The following is a 19,880-nucleotide window of genomic DNA, read 5'->3' as shown; positions in this document are numbered from 1 at the left end:
GAAGAATGGCTAAGTGACATGGAAGACAGAATGTTGGAATTCACTGCTGTGGAACAGAATAAATAAAAAAGAATGAAAAGAAATGAAGACAGCCTAAGAGACCTCTGGGACAACATTAAATGCAACAACATTCACATTATAGGGGTCCCAGAAGGAGAAGAGAGAGAGAAAGGACCAGAGAAAATATTTGAAGAGATTATAGTTGAAAACGTCACTAACATGGGAAAGGAAATAGCCACCTAAGTCCAGGAAGCACAGTGAGTCCCATACAGGATAAACCCAAGGAAAAACACACCAAGACACATAGTAATCAAATCAACAAAAATTAAACACAAAGAAAAATTATTGAATGCAACAAGGGAAAAATGACAAATAACATACAAGAGAACTCCCATAAGATTAACAGCTGATTTCTCAGCAGAAACTCTACAGGCAAGAAGGGAGTGGCACGATATATTTAAAGTTATGAAAGGGAAGAATCTACAACCAAGATTATGTGGCAAGGATCTTATTCAGATTTGACGGAGAAATCAAAGCTTTACAGACAAGCCAAAGCTAAGAGAATTTAGCACCACCAAAGCAGGTCCACGACAAATGCTAATGAAACTTCTCTAAGTGGGAAACACAAAAGAAGAAAAGGACCTACAAAAACAAACCCAAAATAATTCAGAAAATGGTCATAGGAACATACATATCGATAATTACCTTAAACGTGAATGGATTAAATGCTCCAACCAAAAGACACAGGCTTGCTGAATGGATACAAAAACAAGACCCATATATATGCTGTCTACAAGGGACCCACTTCAGACCTAGGGACACATACAGACTGAAAGTGAGGGGATGGAAGAAGATATTCCATGCAAATGGAAATCAAAAGAAAGCTGGAATAGCAATACTCATATCAGATAAAATAGACATTAAAATAAAGAAAGTTACAAGAGACAAGGAAGGACACTACATACTGATCAAAGGATCAATCCAAGAAGAAGCTATAACAATTATAAATATAAATGCACCCAACATAGGAGCACCACAATACATAAGGCAACTGCTAGCAGCTATAAAAGAGGAAATCAACAGTAATACAATAATAGTGGGGAACATTAACACCTCAGTTACACCAATGGACTGACCATCCAAAATGAAAATAAATAAGGAAACAAAAGCTTTAAATTACACAATAGACCAGATAGATTTAATTGATATTTATAGGACTTTCCATTCAAGAAGAGCAGATTACAGTTTCTGCTCAAGTGCGCATGGAACATTCTCCAGGATAGATCACACCTTGGGTCACAAATCAAGCCTCAGTAAATTTAAGAAAATTCACATCATATCAAGCATCTTTTCTGACCTTGTACAACACTATGAGATTAGAAATGAATTACAGGGAAAAAAATGTAAAAAACACAAACATATGGAGGCTAAAGAATACTTTACTAAATAACCAAGAGATCACTGAAGAAATCAAAGGGAAATCAAAAAATACATAGAGACAAATGACAATGAAAACACAATGATCCAAAACCTATCGGAAGCAGCAAAAGCAGTTCTAAGAGGGAAGTTTATAGCTATACAAGCCTACTTCAGGAAACAAAAAAAATCTCAAAAAATGTAACCTTACACCTGAAGGAACTAGAGAAAGAAGAACAAACAAAACCCTAAGTTAGCAGAAGGAAAGAAATCATAAAGATCAGAGCAGAAATAAGTGAAATAGAAACAAAGAAAACAATAGCAAAGATCAATAAAACTAAAAGCTAGTTCTTTGAGAAGATAAACAAAATGGATAAACCATTAGCCAGACTCATCAAGAAAAAGATGGAGATTACTCAAATCAGTAACATTAGAAATACAAAAGGAGAAGTTACAGCAGACACCACAGAAATACAAAGCATCCTAAGAGACTACTACAGGCAACTCTGTGCCAATAAAATGGACAACCTGTAAGAAATGGACAAATTCTTAGAAAGGTATAACCTTCCATGACTGTACCAGGAAGAAACAGACAATATGAACAGACCAATCACAAGTAATGAAATGGAAACTGTGATTAAAAATCTTCCAACGAACAAAAGTCCAGGACCAGATGGCTTCACAGGTGAATTATAGCAAACATTTAGAGAAGAGCTAACACCCATCCATCTCAAACTCTTCCAAAAAATATCAGAGGAAGGAACACTCCCAAACTCATTCTGTGAGACCACTATCAACCTTATACCAAAACCAGACAAAGATACTACAAAAAAAGAAAATTACAGACCAATATCACTCATGAAATAGATGCATAAGTCCTCAACAAAATACTAGCAAACAGAATCTAACAACACATTAAAAGCATCATACACCATGATCCAGTGAGATTTATCCTAGGGATGCAAGGATTCTTCAATATACGCAAATCAATCAATGTGATGCACCATATTAACAAACTGAAGAAGAAAAACCACATGATCATCTCAATAGATGCAGAAAAAGCTTTTGACAAAATTCAACACCGATTTATGATAAAAACTCTCCAGAAAGTGGGCATAGAGGGAACCTACCTCAACATAATAAAGGCCATATATGACAAAACCACAGCAAACATCATTCTTAATGGTGAAAAACTGAAAGCATTTCCTCTAAGATCAGGAAAAAGACAAGGATGTCCACTCTCGCCACTATTATTCAACATAGTTTTGGAAGTCCTAGCTATGGCAATCAGAGAAGAAAAATAAAAGGATTACAAATTTGAAAAGAAGAAGTAAAACAGTCACTGCTTGCAGATGACATGATACTATACATAGAGAATCCTAAAGATGCCACCAGAAAAGTACTAGAGCTAATCAATGAATTTGGTAAAGTTGCAGGATACAAAATTAATGCACAGAAATCTCTTGCATTCCTATACACTAATGATGAAAAATCTGAAAGAAATTAAGGAAACACTCCCATTTACCATTGCAACAAAAAGGATAAAATACCTAGGAATAAAACTACCTAGGGAGACAAAACACCTGTATGCAGAAAACTATAAGACGCTGATGAAAGAAATTAAAGATGGTACAAACAGATAGAGAGAGATATACCATGTTCTTGGATTGGAAGAATCAATATTGTGAAAATGACTATACTATCCAAAGCATTCTATCGATTCAGTGCAATCCCTATCAAATCACCAATGGCATTTTTTTTACAGAACTTGAACAAAAAATCTTAAAATTTCTATGGAGACACAAAAGACCCCGAATAGCCAAAGCAGTCTTGAGGGAAAAAAATGGAGCTGGAGGAATCAGACTCCCTGACTTCAGACTATACTACAAAGGTACAGTAATCAAGACAATCTGGTACTGGCACAAAAACAGAAACATAGATCAATGGAACAGGATAGAAAGCCCAGACATAAACCCATGCTCCTGTGGTCAACTAATCTATGACAAAGGAGGCAAGGATATACAATAGATAAAAGACAGGCTCTTAATAAGTGGTGCTGGGAAAACTGGACAGCTACATGTAAAAGAATGAAATTAGAACTCTCCCTAACACCATACACAAAAATAAACTCAAAATGGATTAGAGCCCTAAATGTAAGACTGGTCAGTATAAAACTCTTAGAGGAAAACATAGGCAGAACACTCTTTGACATAAATCACAGCAAGATCTTTTTTGATCCACCTCCTAGAGTAATGGAAATAAAAACCAACATAAACAAATAGGACCTAATGAAACTTCAAAGCTTTTGCACAGCAAAGGCAACCATAACGAAGACGAAAAGACAACCCGCAGAATGGGAGAAAATATTTGCAAATGAATCAACGGACATAGGATTAATCTCGAAAATATATAAACAGCTCATGCAGCTCAATATTAAAAAAACAAACAACCCAATCCAATAATAGGCAGAAGACCCCAAAGAAGACATACAGATGGCCAAGAAGCACGTGAAAAGCTGCTCAACATCACTAATTATTAGAGAAATGCAAATCAAAACTATCGTGACGTATCACCTCACACCAGTTAGAATGGGCATCATCAGAAAATCTACAAACAACAAATGTTGGAGAGGGTGTGGAGAAAAGGGAACCCTCTTGCACTGTTGGTGGGAATGTAAATTGATACAGCCACTATGGAGAACAGTATGGAGGTTCCTTAAAAAAGTAAAAATAGAATTACCATATGACCCAGCAATCCCACTACTGGGCATATACCCAGAGAAAACCATAATTCAAAAAGACACATGCACCCCAATGTTGATTTCAGCACTATTTACAATAGCCAGTTCATGGAAGCAACCTAAATGCCCATCGACAGACGAATGGATAAAGAAGATGTTGTACATATATACAATGGAATATTACTCAGCCATAAAAAGGATCGAAATTGTGTCATTTGTTGTCACATGGATGGATCTAGAGAGTGTTATACATAATGAAGTAAGTCAGAAAGGGGAAAAAAATTTCGTATATTAATGCATATATGTGGAACTAGAAAAGTGGTACAGATGAACCGGTTTGCAGGGCAGAAATTGAGACACAGATGTAGAGAACAAATGTATGGACACCAAGGGGGGGAAGCAGCGCAGAGTTGGGGGTGGTGGTGTGTTGAATTGGATGACTGGGATTGACATGTACACACTGATGTGTATAAAATGATGACTAATAAGGACTTGTAGTATAAAAAAAAAATAAAATTAAATTAAAAAAATAAAATAAATAAATAAAAATTACTGTTCTATTTTGAAACTGACAATAATAGGCACAATCAGCTAAATAAACTAATATGAAAAGAATACTTTGTCTACTTTCCCATAAAGATCACCATCAAAGCTTTATGCGTAGTCTTTCTGGCAATGGAGAATGCTATTAAGAACAGAGTTTAATTGCTTTACAATGGTGTGTTAGCAATTATACTCCAATAAAAATGTTAAAAAAAAGAAAAAAAGAGAATAGAGTTTCAATAATAGCTAAAAGAGAAGAGCATGTGTATACATACAACCCATTTCTTAGTTCATCATTATGTTCTATTTCTGTGAATGTTCAGTTACAAAGTCCACTTCTTGTGAAACGTGTCAGGTTTGTTTTGTTAGAGATGGAAATGGTCAATGCTAGGTATTATGTCATAGGGAGTTTTAGACTTTTGACTGATTAGGGTTGTGTTTGCCATATAGTGGTTGAAAACAAATACTGATGAAACCAATTGATTCTATAGATGGGACTGGTACTAAAGGAAGCTGGATGGCACCCAGAGAAAATTGGGAACAATTTGACTTTTGATTTGATTGTATCTTTTAGCCAAATTGTGACTAAATCATAGCCAGGCATTGGATGAAGGATGATAAGAACAGTAATAAGAGTAGGGACATTTAGGAAGCAATGGTGAAGGAGCTACAAGTGTTATAACCTTCTAGAACCTTAAGCCAACAGAGAGAAAATAAAATATCCAGGAAAATAAAGAACATGATCGTGCAGATTAAAACATGATAATTTGTGTTTCTGGTCATCTGGATTTTATCTAATGGGTTTTGAACAGAAACTGTTGACATCAAGAAGTCATGTACCTGATCCAAAATCATGGTAGAAGTTGTCTGCTTTATGATTTCATCTATGTTTGGAGACTATCTGGAGGCCGTATCTTGAGATCACCCAAGAGTTTGGATTGTCAAATGGAATTGGACTTTTTATATTGTGGAATATGGACCCAGGTGTCAACTCACTGAATTTGATTACTGTGTGTAGTCAATAGTACTTGATAGGATTCTTTCCAGCCAGGTTCATGTGTAGCCTTTCTTTGTTAACTTTTTCAAAATACCGAACATTCAGGTTGAGGGTTGTGCAATGGTGGAGAAGAGAGATGTTGTGGAAAAGCAGCTTTAATTTCTTGAAGATAAGACAGTTTGGAAAATATACTGAATTAGCCCCTTATAATATATATATTTTTAATTTTTATTTAAAGGATCTCCTTTATTTATTTATTTATTTTTGACTGTGTTGGGTCTTCGTTTCTGTGCGTGGGCTTTCTCTAGTTGTGGCGAGCGGGGGCCAGTCTTCATCGCAGTGCGCGGGCCTCTCACTATCGCGGCCTCTCTTGTTGCCGAGCACAGGCTCCAGACGCGCAGGCTCAGTAGTTGTGGCTCACGGGCCTAGTTGCTCCGTGGCATGTGGGATCCTCCCAGACTAGGGATCGAACCTGTGTCCCCTGCATTGGCAGGCAGATTCTCAACCACTGCGCCACCAGGGAAGCCCCCCCTTATAATATTTAACTAACTTAGCTTAAAGAAGATGCAAGACCAAATAGGTGAAGATATCTCCAAGTGATTCATGTTTTTTCTTCCAGAATTATGTTGATTATGAGTTGTGAACCAGCCACATCATCACTCATCAATATTAGTGTTCCGTGGTAAGCAACTTTTGTCTTTTATAATGGGAATTTTCATGAATAATTTTCATGAATAGCCATTTGAGGCTATCAGGTACCAACACTCAGCTGTTTTGGTATCACAAAATTTATCTTTATGAATTATTCAACCAGATCATTCACGGTGTTTTTCTCAGAATCTAAGCTTAGCTTTTATAATGGACTCTTTGAAAGAATTCATAGATTTATCCCTCAATCATTGAATGGCTTTTTTATGCCAGTCTATGTTAAGGGAGCTTGTTTGGAATGGTGATGAGAGCCAGGGCATGTCTAATGTCAGTGTCTAGAGCTTGGATAATACAGTACAATACAGTAGGCATTAGCCATATATGACTACTGAAAACTTGAATTTTGGCTAGTCTGAATGGAGATGTACTGTAAGTGTGAAATACACATTGGGTTTTGAATACTTAATAAAAAGAAAAAATGTAAAATATAGAATTAATATTGTATTGGTTACATATTAAAATCATAATATTTTGGTCACATATGTTTAACATATATTATTCAAATTAAATGCACATTTGATTTCAATTTTTTTGAAGTAGCAGCTATAAAATTCAAAAATATAAATTTGGCTAATACTTATGGCTTGATTATATTTTCACTGAACAGCCATGTTTCCGGAGTTTGTCCTTTATATTGTGACTTCTATTTAAATGATACCTATTTGTTTCAACAATTGAAAAGATTCTAATAATTCTTGTATTTACCTCATATTTGTATTGAGGGCATCAGCTATAAGGAATTTTCCCTTTTCCATAGCATGCCAAAGTCATGTACGACCCCAAAGGCATATCTTCTATCAGTATAGATACTGACTTTCTTTCTTTGGCAAATTGGCAGGCTCTAGACAAAGCTAAAACTTCCTCTAGGAATTTGTGCTAAGCCTCTGGTAAAGGATTGAATTCTAAAGGTTAAACAAAGATGGTTACTGCATACTTAGCCTGGTATTTTCTTTGTTCAATCTTTAAGTAAATGCCATCTATAAAACTAAGTCAGGAATCAAGTCTGTGAATATTGGTGTACAAATCTTTGAGGTAAGTGTGTTTCCATGTCTTATGGAAAAATATGTAGAGTGAGATTGCTTGGTCATATGGTAGATGCATGTTTATCTTTATAAGAAAATGACAAACTCTTTCCCCAAATGGCTGTACCATTATGTATTTTCAGTGGCAATATAGAAGAGTGCCGGTTGCTCCATTTGCTTGCCAAAACTTGACATTTTCAGTCTTTAAAAAATCTGTGTTATTCTAATGGATACATAGTGGTATCTTATTGTGGGTCTAATTTGCATTTCCCTAATTACATGATCCTGAGCATCTTTACATGTGCTTAACTGTCATTAATATCTCTTCTTTGTTGAAGTGGCTGTTTAACTTTTATGCTCATTTTTATTGGGTTAGTAGTTGTTATCTTATTATTGAATTCAGCTTTTAAAAATACATATTCTAGATTAAGTCCTTTATCAGATAAATGTTTTACAAATATTTATACTAGCCTATGGCTTGCCTTTTCATTTCTTTAACAGTGTCTTTCAAAGAACAGAAGTCTTATATTTGATAAGGTAAAAATTATCAATTATTTTTCTTTAGTATTTGTGCTGCTTTGTCCTATTTAAGACATCTTTATCTACCCTATGATTGCGGAAGAATTTCTACTACATTTAATTGTGGACATTTTATTGTTTCCACTTTACATTTATGTCTATGATTAATTCTGCGTTAATTTTCATATATAATGTGAAGGAAAGTTCAAAGTCAGTTTTTCCCATATATATTCAGTTATTCTAGTTGAAGAATATTTGTTGAAAAGACTATTCTTTTTCCACTGAATTGTCTCGGTAAATTTAGTGGTGAAAATCAGTTGAGCATGTATATATTGGTTTATTTCTTGACTCTTCGTTTACTTCCATTGATCTACATGCGTATTCTTGCGGCAGTACCACAGTGATGTGATTGCTGTAGATTTACAGTAAATCTTAAAATAACAGTGTCCTCCAATTTTACTCACTTTTGAAAATTATTTCGGCTATTATAGGCCCTTTGAATTTCATAGAAAGAAATTGGCCAATTTATCTAAAACTTGGTATTTTGATAGTTTTGAGTTGCATCCTTAGATCAAATTAGGGAGAAGTTCCAGTGTAACAATGCTGAGTCTTCCAATCCTTGAATATTGTAGAGTTCTTCATTTTTAAAAATTTCTCTCTATATTATTTTATAGTTCTTATTATACAGGTCCATCACATATCATATTAAATTTATCACAAAATGTTTTATGTTTTTATTGGTATTTTTAAAAATAATTTGGCTTTTATTTCAATTCTCAATGATTCTTGAGATATTGAAGTACAATTTTTTTGTTTGTTTATTTTTGTATTGAACTTTTGTTCTGCACCATTGCTAAACTCATTTATTAGTTCTAGTAGCATTTTTGATAGATTATATTAAATATTCTGCATAAATGATTATATAATTAGCAAATTAAATGTTTTGCTTCTTGTTTCTAATAATTATGCCTTTTATTTTTATTGCCTTCTTTGGTGTCTACCTTAAGAAAACCAGTCATTTAGACTGTTTGTACATATCAGTATGAACATTTTATAGATTATCTGTTGTTTTTAGCCCATAAGTATTTTTGACCAAGGGCAATTCTTCCATTTTGTTTTGAAGCTTACATGGTACAAACAAAGACGACCGACTCAGCAATAAATTGTTCATAGGTAGACAAATTTTCTGGGGCTTCTAAAAAGACTCTTTTGAAAGTCCATTTACTATACAATAAGTCTCTGATGATAAAATTGACAGGGGTGTTATTTAGTTTTCTCTTCTTTTTGTTTACAAAATTCTTTGATAATGACACGAAGTTCAGCCTGAAACAAATATTGAATTTCCATCTGCAAATATTGAATTTTTACCTGCATAATAGGCCTGATTTGAGGATTATTAGACCTTAAGGGAAATTAGAAAGGTTCCTTCTAGGGAACTTTCTGAGGAAAAGAACATTCTTATAGAGGCTTTTCGTAGAGAATCATTCTTGTAGAGGCTGAAAGAGTGGCAGAAGGATAAGGAGAAGGTAGTCCAAGATAAAGTGGAAGAGACAGGCCTATAGAGAGTAGTATATCTAAGATTGAAATGACTTTCTCTTTAAACTTTGCCAAAGAGAGCTTTGAGTATGCCAATTTGAGTTCTGTATTTCTTTTGAAGATTGTTGCGTATCAATTGAAAAATGATTATTGGATAGTTAATAATTAAGTGTTGTATACTTGAAAGTTACTGAGAGTAGATCTTAAGCATTCTCATCATATACACAAACATGCAAAGAGTTAACTATATGAGGTGATGGATGTGTTAATTATCTTGATCTTGGTAATCATTCCACAATACATACATATATCAAATCACCATTGTACACTTTAAACATATACAATTATATTTGTCAATAATTCCTTAATAAAGTTGGAAAAATGATTATTGGATGTTTAGAATCTTACTACCTTTCTTTCATTGTCCACCTCAAAGATATATAATATTAGATATATCAGATGTTCCACAAAATGGCTACTATAATTCCAAATGGTCCTTGATAAAAAATTATGCCATTTAGAGTGATATGTACATGAAGTGAGATTGGGATGTGAACACATTTAAGAACCTGATTCTAGGAAGTGTTTATATTTACTGTTATACATACCCATGAATAACAAATGCAGTTGATTAAAAGTGTCTGCTTATAATATTCCATGTCTCGAGTCCCCTCTCCCCCAATCCTGATGATCAGGCCATGTCTAGACACCAACTAACCAGTTAGTGGCCCCTGACAGGCAGAATTTGTGGGGAAACAATTTCTCCAAGATTAAGGTCCTCGACACAAGTCAACATGAGGTGGATTCTTAATAGTTTTGATGGTGACTTAAGGCATAGTTCGTTGTAGGAAGGATGACAGTCCAAGGAGAACTTTTTATTAGTCTTCAGGGAAGTTTTGGAGAATAGGCTTAGTAGGTAGTATGTCTGTCTTCTATCCTATGAGTTTCCTTATGTCAGTGCACAACAGAGAATGACATTCTTTAGACATGACAAATAAGGATGCAAAAGTGACAGTAGGCAGTTTTCACCAAGGAAAATAGTATTTATTTTAATTAGATGTTAAAATATTCCTGAAGGACCAATTCTGAGGATACAAGTTAAATGGAGCAGAGGGCTTACTTTATAAAAATCAGAGTCATATATATTGCTAGAAAGTTATTCACCACAGCAGCCTAGGATAGGCTTCTGGTAAGAGTGGCTCAGGTGGGTCTTGGAAGTGCCACAGAGTCCCAAATCAAAGGTCTTAAGCCATGTAAGGTAGATAGATTACCGTGGAGCCTCATGAAATTGTAAAAGCCCCCACAAAAATCACCAGGAAAACCATTACCAAAAAACAAGTTGATTTTATTAATAATCTTGCCAACAAATAAATACAAGGTCTTGGAAAGTTACAAAGAAAGTTTTATAGGATTGGGACTGGTACATGTATAATTTTGAGGTGGCGTTTTGAGGTGGGGTGGAGTAGAGACTGGCTAACATGGACAGACTGAAATCACTTTTAATTATCTGGGGTCGCAGAGCAGGGCTTTTAAGCAAACTGTCTACTGAAACTTCATGTTCTTATCTTTCCAGAACAGTTACAGCAATGGGGCCAATTCATGCTTGCTTTGCAGTTTGGTAAATTTCTATTTGGTAAATTTAGAAATTGAATTTCTAAATTCAATTTTCGTTACTGAAATTGAATCTGAGGTTACCTCACACTGCATAGATGGCAATAAGAGTATCTCCATCTTGTTTGCAGACACTCAGTTTTTATCAGTTCAAATCAATAGAGATAAAACATACTATAGTCAAAGTGCTTTAGATATAGATTATAACCAAACACCACTGTATAATCACTGAAAAGTAATCGTTTAACATGTTAAATGAGTTAGAGGATGAAGATGGTGACTAAAATAAATACAAAAGAAGTGTAACACCTAATGTTGCTAAGACATCCTTAGGTTTTACCTCAAAATTCTGGGTTACATTTGATGACAATGAATAATATGATGTTTTGATATACATTTACATTGTGAAATGATTACCACTATCAAGCTAATTAATACATCCATCACCTCACATAGTTTTCACTTTTTTGTGTGTGGTGAAAGCACGTAAGATCTCTCTCTTAGAAATTTTCAAGTATATAATATAGTATTACTAACTATACTCATGCTGTACATTAGCTCTCCAGAACTTATCTACATAACTGAAACTTTGTACCCGTTGACTGACATCTCATTTTCACCACCGTCTAGATCTTGACAAACACCATTCTATCCTCTGCTCCATGAGTTTGACCTTTTTAGATTATACCTATAAGTGAGCTCATGCAGCATTTGTCTTTCTGTGCCAGGCTTATTTCACTTAGTATAATGTCCTCCATGTTCATTCATGTTGTCACAAATGACAGGATTTTGTTCTTTTTAAAGACTGAGTAATAGTTTATATTAGAATGACATTTTCTTTATCCATTCATCTGTGACGGAAAATTAGGTTGATAACCGTATCTTTGTTATTGGTGGACAATACTGTAATGAGCATAAGATTGCAGATATCTCTTCAAGATACTGATTTCATTTCCTTTGGATATACTCTAGAAGAGCAACTACTGAATCATATGGTAGTTCCATTTTTAGTTTTTGAGGAGCCTCCGCACTGTTTTCCATAGTGGCTGCACCAGCGTATATTCCCGCCAACAGTGTACAAGGATTCTGTTTTCTCCACATCCTTGCCAACACTTATTATCTGTGTTCATTTTGATGATAGCATTTCTAACAGGCGTGAAGTGATATCTCATTGTGGTTTTGATTTGCATTTCCCTGATGATTTTTAAATTTCTGTGGTCAGTTGTAATATCTTCTCCTTCATTTCTGATTTTATTTATTTGAGTCTTGTCTCTTTTTTCTTAGTCTAGCCAAAGATTTGTCAATTTTGTTTATCTTTTCTAAAACCAACTCGTAGTTTTGTTGATCTTTTCTATTGTTTTTCTAGTCTCTATTTTTTTCTGCTCTGATCTTTGTTATTTCTTTCCTTCTGCTAGAGTTGGGCTCGGTTTCTTCTTCCTTTTAGAATCCCTTAAAATGTAAAGTTAGCTTATTTATTTGAGATTTTTCTTTGTTTTCTCTAGCTTTATTGAGGTATAATTGAAATTGTAAGATATTTAAAGTGTACAAGTGATGATTTTATATATATATATATATATATAAATATATATATATACATTGCAAAAAGATTCCCCCATCAAGTTAATTAAAACATCTATCATCTCATATATATATATACTATTTTTTGTGAGACATTTAAGTTCTCTCCTTGTACATTTCAATTATACAATCTTTAGCATAAAATAATGATAGTAATGAATTATAAGTCATTGACTAATGAAAAATTCTGAGAATTTATACTTATATAACACAATAAATAAAGTAATTAATGAGGGAGAAGGAAAAGCTCCTTATAGAAGAATGCTGAATAATAACTGTGGAAGGAATGATAGAGTTAGAAAATCAAAATGATTTAACATTAGTGAGTGGAAGTTTGATTAGGAACAGGCTATTTATAGAGTATCAAAGTATCTCTGCTAAGATTGCTTATCAATTACAAAGTGAAAAATACAGTGAAGAAACCAGATAAACATCACTTAACCAACTGATCGAAGTTGACATTAAAAAATTGGGACAACTGACGTCATGTGTTGCTGATATGATGCACTGAGAAGGACATAAATAAAGTTTGCCAAAATATATAACCCGACTCTCATCAGGAGACATCAGACAACCTAAACTGCTCTTCTACCAAATAACTGCCTCAACTTTTCAAAAATGTCAGGGTCAAGAAAGACAATGAAATGTTGATAAACTGTCCCAGACCAAAAGAGTTTTAAGAGGCATGACTAATAAATGTAATACAAAGTCCTGGATGAATCCTGGGCAGATGAAAAATAATAGTTATATAGGATATTATTGGATCAATTAGTAAAATTTGATTATGGACTATGTGTTAAATAATGGTATTGAATCCATGTTGTATTTGACTGTTTTGCTCATTGAATTATGGGTTATTTAAGACAGTGGTCTTGTTCTTATGCAGTGTACACTGAATAATGTAAGAGTAAAGGGACATGATGTTTCCAACTTAATTTCAAAAGCTCAGAAGAAATCATATGTGTATGTGTGTATTTGTGCACACACATGAAAGGTGGGGAGAGATGAGACAGAAGAGAGGTGGTGGGTAGAGACAGAAGAGGATGGATTAATAAGGCAAATTGAGCAAAATGTAAAAAAATTTGTTGAATGTTGATACAAGGTATGAGGAGTTCCTTGTACTATTCTTGCAGCTTTTCTTTATGCATGAAATTATATAAAAATTCAGTAATATACAAAAACTACAAAAAGTTATCAAAAATGGATTTAGAAGTAAAATCTGATTTCTCTATTGCCAGCTGGTTATTCTCATCTTCTTTCTCTCCATTGTTAGGTTTCTTCTCTTTTTATTCCTGATTCCTTCAAGTTTAAGGATCATGCAATCTTTCCCTTTGTCAGTCTACCTCAAATGCTTTGCATTCTTTGTCAGATTGAAACTGTGCAATGTAGCTTTCCATATTCAAATGCTGCCATAAGATAACTTTAAAGACAAAAAACAGTGAGGGTAAGGAGATGAAAGTAAAGGCACTTGCATGTGCATTATTCAATTCAGGTCAGTATTGCATTGCACTATGCTTTCAAATCTAGAAGAATAACTATGAATAATAGACATTAATGCACTTGTTTCCTAAAGGACAGGATGGAGGAATACAATAATACTTTGTCTTCAGAAATATAGTTGAATAAATTAGGTGAAAATTTTCAGCTGAAAGAAGACATTTTAAAATATACCTTATCGTATTCTTTTAATGAATAATTTCAGAAGTCTTTTTATAGTAAATCATGCTCTTCATTTTAAACACCTAGCTTTCTACAGTAGTGCAAAAAAAGATTTTCAGGCTTTCATTTTCTCTGGGTAGTTAATCAAATAGAAAAATCTTGTTGCTTAAGGACTTTTATATTCAGATGAACAAAACTATAGTCTAAATGATAGATACAAGTCTATCATTTTTATGATCTGATAGCATATATTAATTTTCTTAGTTTGGCTATAAAAATAATGAATAACTGTAACAAAGGATACTGGCTCTGATATTCCAAAAGTTTAAGCATTACAATAACCAAAAATTTAAAAAATATTTAGAACTGAAGATACGTCACTATACTTGTGGTTTGAATTTAGTAATAATGAGTTAAAGCTGAGTATTTTCTAACTAAAAGGGGTGGGTTTATTAGATAATGGATCTGTCTTAGAATTTGTATATATATAACTATAATTCATAGAAATTATAAATAGAGATGACTGAATAGTTGTGTCTCTAATCAAGACCTCTTAATCTTTTTAATATTGTATAAATATTTTTCCAGGTGAAAACACATTAAATTTTATAGAGAAAAGGTTTTGTTAATATAGATTACTAATAATAGTGTCACTAAAATTAGAGCCACTAAAATAATACTTTAGCATTATTTCAATACTAAGAAGCCCGACTCATTTTTTTTTTTTAACATCTTTATTGGAGTATAATTGCTTTACAATGGTATGTTAGTTTCAGCTTCACAACAAAATGAATCAGTTATATATATACATATATTCCCATATCTCTTCCCGCTTGCGTCTCCCTCCCTCCCACCCGCCCTATCCCACCCCTCCAGGCGGTCACAAAGCACCGAGCTGATCTCCCTGTGCTATGCGGCTGCTTCCCACTAGCTATCTACCTTACGTTTGGTAGTGTATATATGTCCATGCCTCTTTATCGCTTTGTCACCGTTTACCCTTCCCCCTCCCCATAGCCTCAAGTCCATTTTTTAAAAATATCATTGTGATATGGAAATATCAAAACTTGTGACAGTTAATTTCTGACTTGTGATCAGGGCTAAATTAGAGTTCTATGCTGTTTATGTCATAAGATTTCATAGAATCATTGAATAGAAGAGTTTTCTTTGAAACTACCTAGTAAAACATAATTATTCAATTCATAATGTGACTGAATCCAACAGGTGGAAAATACCTGTTCAAGATCATATAACAAGTTTATTACTAATAAGTATATCCTAAATTGCCTGAATTCAAGTCTTGATCTTTTAGAATTTTTGAAATAGCAGTTCACTTCTATGTGGTACTAGGTTTGAGGACATTGCCATTAAGGTACTTCCAGAAAAACTAAGATTGAACTAAAATCCTAGGGCTTTCAAATGCCACCTTTCTAGAACATCTCATCAACTCTTTTGACTATAACTACTATCTTGGCACTGATACTTCACCCCCAACATCACTTATAAACTCCAGATACATATTATCTGTATTTTCAGCTAACTATTGGGTATTTCTGCCTGGATATTCTATAGACATTTATCTCAAAAGCAGTGTTTCCCCCCCCAACTGCTTCGGAACTTTGTCTCACGTGCTTTTGTTGAGCTTTGTTAATTGTCTCTAGGGTTGATGTTGCTCAAGAGGCCTTTCTTTGCATGTGAGAAGAATACAGCTACTATTTATATGTAATACCCAATTAAAAAAAACATATTTTATTAAGCACTTTCTCAAACATTTAAATACTGTTTACATGACTAGTAAACCACAAATTATTTTAAGTTGAATTATCTTGAATATTTTAACTATCGATCACAATACTAAGTGCTCCTGAACGATTCAAAACAATAACAGTTCCTAAATGTTTTGACAACTTGTCTCATTAAAATTATTACAATAATTATAACATAATATTGTATCATAGTGTTATTTGAAAATATAAATTATATGGCTGGAAAAGTGGAAGTTTTCTGTTCAGAAAAGAAACTTATCAATTGGTATGCTTCACAGGAAGGTGATCCAAAGAGGATCTGGTCCTTTCAGTGAGGAATCCCCAAATAATAGTATCTATAAGTCTTTCTATGGGACATTTTTTTCTTTCTTCTGCCTGTGATGGTATAAACCAACCTACAAACATTCTGGGAAAAGTACAGGGACTAGGAAGGGGTATCAAAGTTTAATGTGCAAACTGTTACTTAATGTGCCTGGTTCCAGAATGTTATCCAGTCCCACCCTCAGCTCTGCCTCAAAGTTCAATTCAGACCATGTCTCCTTCAACTGCAGAGGTAAAACCTCCCATCTTCTGCTATGTTAGGTGACAGTGGGCTGGGGAGGGGAGCAATCTGGGAGTACAACTCCTCATTAAACAGGCTTTTAAAGAATGCTTCTGTTAACTCCATCTTACGTTCTGCACCTGACACATTTTATGATGAAAATCAGCTTGTTTTCCATTGTCCCCTCCTCCATACCTTGTAGGCAGTTACAATTCAGCTTTCCTTCAGCTCTGATAATATATTTTCTAGAACTGGCCACTTTGACTAAATTTTACAATATATTGATATAATCTTATATATAAGATTCAACTTATATAGTATATGACAAATATATCTAACTTATGATGAAATATTAAGGAAAGGTAGCCCTAATTCTATAATTAAACTGTAGGTGTTTTTATGAGGTCTTGTACTAATTTGTTTAGTATATTATTTTTCTTCTTCATCTTTACCTTCTTTCACTATAGATGACTCTTCTGTGGACAAAATATTCAGTTATAACTTATGTATTTCCTCCTAAATATTTTATTCTTGATCGAAACTCTCAATATTTTGAAAAGTAAAATTATCCTGTGTCAGCCTACATCTTGGTATGTTTGGAGTCATTAAACTTGAACGCCACTGAATTTCTTTATGAGGCTTGTTGGTGCAGAAATATTGACTAAAGTGATGCAAGAAGGGTCATTGTGTTGAGAATGAGGAAGGAAAGATTTGTTTTTAGTGTGGACCATAGTCAGGTTTATACCTGCCATAGTTGGGTCAGATATAATTATTCTAGCAAAGAAATATCTAGAGAGAATTATGATTGTGACAGAAGCCATGCAGCATCCTGTGCTCAGAATTGTAGGGATCTGAAGCGTCCAACACTTCATTAAGAAAAGCAGGCAGTTCACATTTTGTAAAGTACATTGGAGATAAGCAAAGCCTTTATGCAATCCATTGATGGAGTCTGTATGGGAAATGAGCTTTTGCAAATAGAATGACTAAAGACTTCTGCAAATAGAAAAAGGAGTCCTGAAATAAGGAAACAGCTACTCTTACAGTAAATGATGTGTTATAAGAAGAGTGGTGGTTCTAAAAATGTGGAAGGAGAAGAATACAGGATGAATAAAAATACTTGCTAGGGCTTCCCTGGTGGCACAGTGGTTAAGAATCCACCTGCCAGTGCAGGGGACACGGGTTCGAGCCCTGGTCTGGGAAGATCCCACATGCCTCGGAGCAACTAAGCCCGTGTGCCACAACTACTGAGACTGCGTATCACAACTACTGAAGCCCGCATGCCTAGAGCCCATGCTCCGCAACAAGAGAAGCCACCGTAATGAGAAGCCCGCGCACCACAACAAAGAGTAGCCCCCGCTCGCCGCAACTAGAGAAAGCCTGCACGCAGCAATCCCTGCAACTAGAGAAGGCCCAACACAGCCAAACATAAATAAATAAATAAATTTATAAAAGAAAAATACTTGCTAAATGTCTCCATTAGTTTTTTATTGAGGAGAAACTAGAAGTATGTCTGTACACACAGATGAACATACACACGTACATCACAGGTCAATGTAGATCCATTGTGGCTGCATATACTTCTGTGTGATGTTTTGTAATCAGTTATTTAGAATTCTTATCTAGACCTGTGATTTAGTCACTTTCAGCAAATCCTTTTGCTGTCTTCCTAAATCCTAAGGTAAAGCTACCTCCTTCAGGCATTATCATTCTTGCATAATCTATCTTGCTATCACTGCACAGATATTTTTCTGAATGAACTTACTCGTTATATTGGTACAAAAGGTATGTCTCTGATAAAAGTCATAAGTGCCAGTCTGACTTCTCATCCTGAAGACCTTATCTCTGCCAAGGCCCCCAAATTGGGCTCATTTAGTTCATACCTGTCATCTCACCTGGCTGAGAGAAATCCATCTCTCTTCTGGGCAAATTGAAACTCTGTCTGAGGAAGCTGAGGAGCATGAGTTTTATGATTGATATGAGAATGTTTTGTTATTTTCAGGCAAGTTCTGATATATTTTACCACTACAGTTCAAAAATATAACAAAACTGATGTTTTTCTGTTAATTTGCCCTCCTAATGCAGGCAACAGGTGCATGCTTAACATCTGAAAGTCATAGGATGATAACAATTTATCAATGAAGCTGTATTTTGTGGGTGCCTGCTGCTTTAGCACTTAAAAGAACATATAACCAGTCCCTTTTCTGCTGAAAACCTAGCTAATAGCATGAAAGCTTGCAAACATTGACAAAACAATTTCATCAACATTGTAAAATCATTCAGGTAACAAATGGTATCCAGGAATGGCTTCTCTGAGAGGTGGGGTGGAGGAAACAATTGCAGTCACATGGTTTGCTGATTGCTTTTTAACTGGATACCTCCAGTGACCTAATGCCATGTGTCATTTTGAAATACTATAGCCACCATTCAGAAAAAAAACAACCAAAACAACATGGCTCAGAAACCTGCATCAGCTCATGAAAGACCTTTGCATTTTCAATTAACACTGGCTAGGGGAAAGACTAATTTTCTGATCTTTTCATGAAAAACTACTTGTTAAAAGTGCATCCTAGGGGCTCATTTTTTTCTACATTTACTCATCAAGTTTTTTGTCTGGTTAATCAATGGGGGAATCTTCTGCCCTATCTAAGCTCTTCATCCTGGTTTGCATGTTGTTATGTTTCTGCCTCCAGGCCTTTTCTTGCACTTGCCTTTCCAACTTCAAAGGTGCATTTTTTTCAGGAAGCTTTTCTGACTGGTCTCCTTTGATCATTTCTGTGGCCAGATTTAGTCAGATGCATAATTAATACTCTGTTCATTTGTATTCTCGGGTATATCACTTTGTAATACTTCTTCAACTGTTTATTATTTATAAGAGTAACCTATTTAGCTTATTTCAGTATTCTTAGTACTTCTATTACACCTTCAACTCAATGGTATAATAAGATGTGGAGAGAACTCTAGTGACTGACCTAAAGTTAGATGGAGTAGGTAAAATAAGATAAAATAAAATAAAAATACCTAGAACTCCATTGTGAAATTTAGTGTTCAGATGTATGCATGAGTTCTGAGACTTACTGTTTTAACATTTGGGACTTGAAGTTTGAGACCCCTGTATTGATCTAAACTTAGATCATGTAGGTGGTGGTACTAAATATAGCTATATATGTTTTCAAAGCAAGTATATCTCAGCTATCTATTTTCTGGAAGTTGGATAAGCAATAGATTATAAAACAGAATATAATCTTTC

The 19,880-nt window shown here is 34.4% G+C and overlaps 1 protein-coding gene across 12 annotated transcripts in view; it reads left to right on the top strand.

Moving 5' to 3' along the window:
- The window catches only part of LOC307187471 (uncharacterized protein), a 1,029,543-nt gene that overhangs the window by 225,970 nt on the left and 783,693 nt on the right, over positions 1 to 19,880 (top strand). For 9 of the 12 annotated variants that reach the window (XM_079923567.1, XM_079923574.1, XM_079923573.1 and 6 more), the window contains exons 4-5: positions 6,316 to 6,378; positions 7,928 to 7,963. The exons of 2 other annotated variants lie outside the window; for them this stretch is intronic. The gene's annotated coding sequence lies outside the window, so the exon portion shown is untranslated. Of the gene's footprint in view, positions 1 to 3,181; positions 3,210 to 6,315; positions 6,379 to 7,927; positions 7,964 to 19,880 lie in introns of those variants that run through there. One more of the 12 variants, XM_079923570.1, reaches the window with a different exon arrangement.

Source organism: Stenella coeruleoalba (assembly GCF_951394435.1).
Source record: "Stenella coeruleoalba genome assembly, chromosome: 6".
Classification (NCBI taxonomy): Eukaryota; Metazoa; Chordata; class Mammalia; order Artiodactyla; family Delphinidae; genus Stenella; species Stenella coeruleoalba.
Note: the sequence above shows the minus strand (reverse complement) of the source record. Positions and strands in the feature narration are given on the sequence as shown.